The sequence below is a fragment of the Ochotona princeps genome, chromosome 2, assembly GCF_030435755.1.
Source record: "Ochotona princeps isolate mOchPri1 chromosome 2, mOchPri1.hap1, whole genome shotgun sequence".
Classification (NCBI taxonomy): domain Eukaryota; kingdom Metazoa; phylum Chordata; class Mammalia; order Lagomorpha; family Ochotonidae; genus Ochotona; species Ochotona princeps.
This window is the reverse complement of record NC_080833.1, coordinates 24,130,758-24,137,425: the sequence shown is the minus strand read 5'-3', so window position 1 is coordinate 24,137,425 and position 6,668 is coordinate 24,130,758.

Here is a 6,668-nt window from a genome sequence, read left to right as displayed (position 1 = left end):
TCATCCCAAAGGCTGGAATTGGGGGGTTTCTACTCATAATGGCTACCCACCTGGCCCTCTCCTGAACTAGGGGATTCCTCAGCCCTGTCGCTGCAACTCAGCCACCAGAGTCCGGGCCCCCTCCAGCAATATTTTTATTTAAAATGTTACCCATTTTGTGAGTTATGATCCGTTTGTATTAAAGTAACAGAGTGCCAATGGTCAGTGTCGTTTATTGTGACTAACACCAAGGCCCACCTTGTCTGTCCTAGGATGACCCAAGCCCATTACACCCTGCTGGGTTGATAGTATCGTGCCCATTTTACAGAGGGGGAGAGATGAAGCTCAGCAAGTGTGTACATGACTTGCCTGAAAAACCACATCCCACCCTGGTAAATGCTGAAGCTCAGATTGGGGCTGAGCTCCAAGCCAGGCCTCACAACAGTCTGGTGTGGAATCTTTTTATTATTTTTAAATATTTATTTTATTTTTATTGAAAAGGCAGATCAGATTTATGGAGAGAAGGAGAAAGATCTATTTGCTGATTCATTCCCCACGTGGCTGCAGCAGCTGGAGCTAAACTGATCCAAAGCTAGGATCTAGGAGTTTTATTCCAGATATCCCGCGCGGGTGCAGGGTCCCAAGATTTTGGGCTGTTCTCCACTACTTTTCCAATCCATAAGCAGGGAACTAGATAGGAAGTAGAGTAGCTGAGATATGAACCAGCACCCATATGGGATCCCAGCACTTGGAAGATGAGAATTTAATCAATGAGCCATCTCACTGGAACCCCCGGAGTGGAATTTTAACAGCCAGGCGGGACAGTTGGTCTTGGCTGGAGGAACAGTGGTAGTGGCCTTGGGAACAGCGACAATGGTGAGAGCCTAGGCTCCGTACAAACCTGGACTTCACTCTAGGCTCCATCGCTGTGCAACTTGAGAAGGATGACTTGCCCTCTCTTGGCCTCACTTGTCCCACGCAGAAAATGAGTAACACCAATTAGTTGCTTGGTAAACTATGAAGCACGGTGCCCTTAGAGGGGCCCTGCTCTCCCTCCCAGCTGCCTCCCAAGATGAGTGCTGACAGGTGGGTGGGGTTGGTACCAGCGGCCTGACTCTTCCCCGCAGGCCCTGGGAGCTTCATGCATCCCCCAAGGCCAGTGAGGTCCTCAGGTCCCCAGTACAACACTACTCTGTCACCTGTCTGTCCAACTCTGACCGCCAGGAGGAGCAGCCTGGTCCAGAGTTAGGCAGGGCTCCACCCATGGATACTCAGGCTTGCCCAGAGCCTGTGGATGTGGAAAGACCCCTGGCCCTCCACAGCTCTGCAGGCTGGCAACCTTGGGAGCAGGAGTGCTGGGCCCAGCCTCAGCTTCTTCAGCTCATTTCACCATACAGGTGCATCCCAGGCACTGGTGGATCCTCGCCTATAGCCTAGATGAGGCGAGATGATTTGTTTGGGGGAACAGGAGCGTGGGCAAGGATGGAGGATGGTTGTTGGCTGGTGGGGAACAACCACATTTAAGCAAAGTTACATGTGGTAATTCTGAGACTAGGGTATTCCCCAAATCCTCCTGTCACATTCCTTGGCTGGCCCACAGTCACGCCTGTCCACTTGAGCTCAATGGCTCTGCCTTTTCTCGGCTTTCCCTCCCAAGTCCTTTCTGCCGTTTCCCTGCTGCACCTGAGCACCAGGTCCTGGAAGTGCTGGCCACTTCCCTATCTTCACTTGCTGTTTTAGGGAACAACTGAGTTGGGGGTGGTTCTTGCACAGCCATGTGAGGACTCCAGGCAATTAGGGCTCCTCTGACAGTTTCATGTGCACAAATGTGTCAAAAATTCCTACATGAAAGAATAGGGGCTGGATGGAAAGCGTGAGAGCTGGAACTGCAGACAGACCAGGCTGGCCAGGGCTACAATACATATTGGCCTACGTGTGAACTGGGTTAGGGGGCGAGCCAGACTGGGCCAACCAACTATATCCACTGGTGCAGTGATGAACCACAATAAGGGGCAGGTAGGATGGGATTTGCCACAGCATCAGCTGGCAAGAGCTGGGACTGGGGCGAGTCCTGTCAAGCTAGACTGCAGAAGCAACTGGAGCGTGCAAGATCTGGGGCAGGGAGTGGGTCCAGTGAGGATGCTCTAGGCACCTCTGATGGGATGTGACTCCAGTGGTGAGCATGAGAACCAGGATTGGGGGCGGGCCTGGCTGGACAGGTGGTGGCACCCATTGGCATAAGTATGGGCTGGAGGGTGGAGTCAGTTGGGCTGAGTTAGGCTTCAATGCCCAGTGATGTATAGGAGATCTGAATGAAATGTGGAGTGGACTGGACCAGTCCACTGCACATGCTGGCCAACACAAGAACAAGAGCTGGGGGCTGGTCCAGTGAGGATTTTTGAGGGTTGCTCTAACTGGGCTTCAGCTCCCCCTGGTGTACGTGACGGCCAAGCGTGTAGTGGGCAGGGCTGGGCTGAGCCGCAGTGCCATTGGTTTGCAGGGGAAAGAGGGCATAACAAATTGATAAACTACCCCTGCGAAGCTTGACAGTAAATTTTTTTTGGGTGAATGGAGAATCTGAGATTGACTATGTCAGTCAAATGACCTTGGAAGTATTTCCTCATCCTTGGAGTGGCAATATGAACAGCATCTTGGAACTATCAAAACCCCTTGAGCAGAACCCTCAGAACATGCTCCACACGGGGCACCCTGGATGACATCTGGTGGCTGTTCTCCATCCTTAGCTACTGAAGTGGTTGGGAGGCGGGGCATGACTTCTCCCCTTGTATAGACCCTCCCCCAGATACAAGATGAAAAAAAAATGTGTAAATGATGATCTCTCCCACTTTATCCTAATCCTTGACCCTTCCCACCCTGATAAACTATGTAAACATATTTTTTAAAAAAAAGAATAGGGGTTGGAACCCTCACTTAATAACAGGGAAAGGGGGAGATCAAGGCCACCCACCCTTGGGGAGGGAGAGAAGATCACCAAAGTGCTGCTGGCATTCACACCTTCACTGACTGTTGAGCAAGCAGGAGGTTGATATCACAGCTTTGGTGTTTGAGAGAGGAAACGTCACTTCCCAGGGACCTCCAGCCCAGGCTGGACAGAGCTGGCCATCCAACCAGCGCCATGCCAAGCCAAGCCAGCCTCTTGGCTGGAGCCTTTTGGAAAGACTCCACTTGGAGTGACAGGCAGCAGCCACCAGAACTATGGTCGCCTGTGACTCCAGGTGGGATGCTCAGAGCAGGCTCCATACCATTGCGTAACTGAGCAACTGGGAGTCCAGCCAGCTTTGTGAGCCATGACTTATGTGTCCCCGGGGCCCAGGGTGGACTTATGAAAGCTTAAGTGACCTTGAGGTTGGCCAGGTCATACCTAACAAGGCCATAAGCTCTGATCCTCTCTGGGTGTCAGCGGGCAGCAGAAAAGAACAGAGATCTCCTGGCCACAGAGAACCTTCCTCGGAGATGCTGGGACCCAGCTCTCTCCGGAGCCCCAAGAGGCTGATTGCTCACACCTGGCCACACTTCATGCCTTCTCCCTGCCTGCCTTGGTCCTGTTCACCACCCTCAGTGCAGGCCAAGGTCAGTGTGGTCCAAAACTGGACAGCAGGTGCTCAGGAGGGAAGGGGTACTGACCACGGTGCTGAATCACCACCATCCTCTGGAGCTGGTATGGCCATTCCCTGCAGTCCTGATGACTGCTCCCAGGGTCCCCGGGAGCCCTGAGCTACATGAAGGAAGAGGAGGTGATGGGAGGTAGAACAGGAAGACAATGGGGGAAGAGAGAGAGAGAGACAGCTTCGGAAAAATAGAAAAGGAAATACTTTTATTTTGAAATGTGCCCATTTTCCCTTGCCTTTCTTTATGTTTTCCATCTTTATGAAAATTCTGTGATCTCTTACCCTAAATGCAGAAAAAAAACAGTTTTCTCTCTGCTTTCTAAATCTCCACAGTTGTTTTGCATCGTCACTGTTACCAGCGCTGTCCCATCATGCTAGGTGTGAGTCAAAATGGGGGAAGAGTGGATGCTTTGGACCAGGGCCTTCTTGCCCTAGTTGCCTGACAAGCGAGGATGTTTACAATGACAGGAGTCCAGAGGCACAAAGCCTAGGTTCCGGTTAGGCCAAGACTGTGGGCCCAGATATGGTCAAGTCCAAAACTAGAGGATGCTGAGCAACCCTGCACACAAACACAACCCGAAGGTCACACAGCAGGAGGCAGAGCAGAAGCTGAGACCAGACCCAGAGTGTCCCGGTTCCCAGGTCCTGTGCAGGGAGACAGAGGACCCCAGACCAGGTCAAGAAAGGGAGCATCAGAGGAACATCACAGGCAGGCTGGGAGGGGCTGGGACCTAGGTGGGGTGGGGAAGGGGCTGCTTCAGCCTTCACAGTCAGGGACTGCAGCTGTTCAGGGAGTGGGGAGAGAGGAAAAGGTGATAAATTTGGGACTCCAGAATCTCACAGATGGAGACTCAACCTAGCTGAGCATGGCTGAGCACAGGGATCCCAGGGACAGGGAGGCCACCCCAGGAGGCCACCTGCTCACAGCCAAGAGACCCCAAGAGCTCCTGAGACCCCTTCCCTCAACCCAACTGTGTCATAGAAGAGAAGGCTGAGCCCTAACTGGCAAGACCCACACCCAGGCCTCTGGACCCGCAGCCTTTGTCTTCTACCATGCAATATTCAATCTGTCCCTGGTAGATTCTGGAATCCCTCCCAGCACTGGGGACCTTAGATCTAGGCAGAAAGAAGGGGGTGATCAGGGCTCCCATAACCCTCAGACACCAAGTACTGGGTACTGTCTCCCTTGGCCCTCCTGGCCAAGCAGAAGGGGCAGTAGGTCTGGGCTATGCTGCCCCTGCTCCAGGTCATGCCCACCTACACCGGCACCTCCCTTGCTGGTGAAGAGTGCAGAGCCAGCACCAATGGCAGCATAGGACAAAGCCCGACCCAGCACCTGCTAAAGCTACAGGGAATTCCAGGTAAGAGGGGACAACGAGACCGATGAATCCTGGGCCCTCTGGATTCAAGACACTGGAGTCAGCCCTCGAACCTCAGGTGGTCTTGAGATTTTGAAGCCTATTTTTTTAAAGATTTATTATTATTTTTATTTTTTAAAGATTTTTATTTTTATTATTATTAAAGATTTATTATTATTTTTATTTTTAAAAGATTTTTATTTTTTATTATTATTAAATATTTATTATTATTTTTATTTTTTAAAGATTTTTTAAAGATTTCTTCATTTTTATTACAAAGTCAGATATACAGAGAGGAGGAGAGACAGAGAAGATCTTCCGTCCAATGATTCACTCCCTAAGTGAGTGCAATGGCCGGTGCTGCGCCGATCTGGAACCAGGAGCCAGGAACTTCCTCCAGGTCTCCCACACGGGCGCAGGGTCCCAAGGCTTTGGGCCATCCTCGACTGCTTTCCCAGGCCATAAGCAGGGAGCTGGATGGGAAGCGGGGCTGCTGGGATCCTGGCGTGTTCAAGGCGAGGACTTTAGCCCCTAGGCCACGACGCCGGGCCCTGAAGCCTATTTTTCTAGAAAAGCAACCTTTGTCCCCCACCGCCCTGTAGGCTGAGCCCCTGCACCTGCCTGCACTGCCCACTGCCTGCTCCAGGCTAAAGCCCCTGCCTGACCAAGCTGCCAAGTCTCCTGGGCTCCAACATCTCTTCTGTTTCTGACACTGGGAGTCAAGGGCGATACTAGTAAGTCAGGACCCAAAGAGGCCTGAGAGAAGAACAGCAATAGCTTCAGGTATGAGCAGCCCCTGGTGTGGACAGATGGACTGAGACCTGAGCAGACCTTGGAAAGGCTTTGGGTGGTCCCTGACCTCAATGGGAGCTGACCCTGGATAGCTGCCTAAAGGGTCCTCATGCCCATTTGGCTCAGTGAGAGGGATGGGGCAGCTCCTGCACCTAAGGCTCCAGCCTGAGGCACGTTCATGGAGTTTGCCCAACTGCGCTCCCCCCACCGTTACTCATGGGTGTTTCCCTCTGTCAAGCACCTGGGATGCCCCCAACCATCTCCTCCATGCTGTGTGCTCGAAGTCACAGGTTTAGACTTAGGGCTGTCTCTCCTTCCCTAACCTGTTCACATTTCCAGCAGAACACACCCAGAAGAGCAGCGAACCTTGGGATGTCAGGCACCAAAACAAACAGCAAGGCTCTGGATAGGCAGGGAGAGGGGACGTCTGTGGTGACACGGTGTGGGCAGCTGTCTGTCCCCTGCCACTGTGTCAGCACCAAGCAGGCTGGAGATGGCAGGGCTCTCATTGCAACTCCCCTGGTCCAGGCTCCAGCTTTGCCTTATCACCAACACCCAGCACAGTTTCCTAATGGCGAGTTTCCTAGTGACATTCCACAGCCTCTGCATCTGCAGGCACTTCCTGCAGATCAGCTATGTGTGTGACATTGAAGTCAGTGCACTCGGGCTGTAGGGCTCCACAGCCAATCAGAAGCCATCCTGGTCCTGCACACATCTGCTTTTGCAGGACCCTTCCCCTGGCTTAGAAGACTTGCGCCCTCCTGCTCCTCCTTCACGTCTTACAAAAGCCACACTGGGCCGGTCAGCCAGGCCGAGCAGCAGTCATGACCCTGGGACCCTGAAGCATGTGGGGTCTCCCACTCCTTGGAGATCATGGGCATCTTGGGGCAGGGATGGTGTCGTAGGAGTC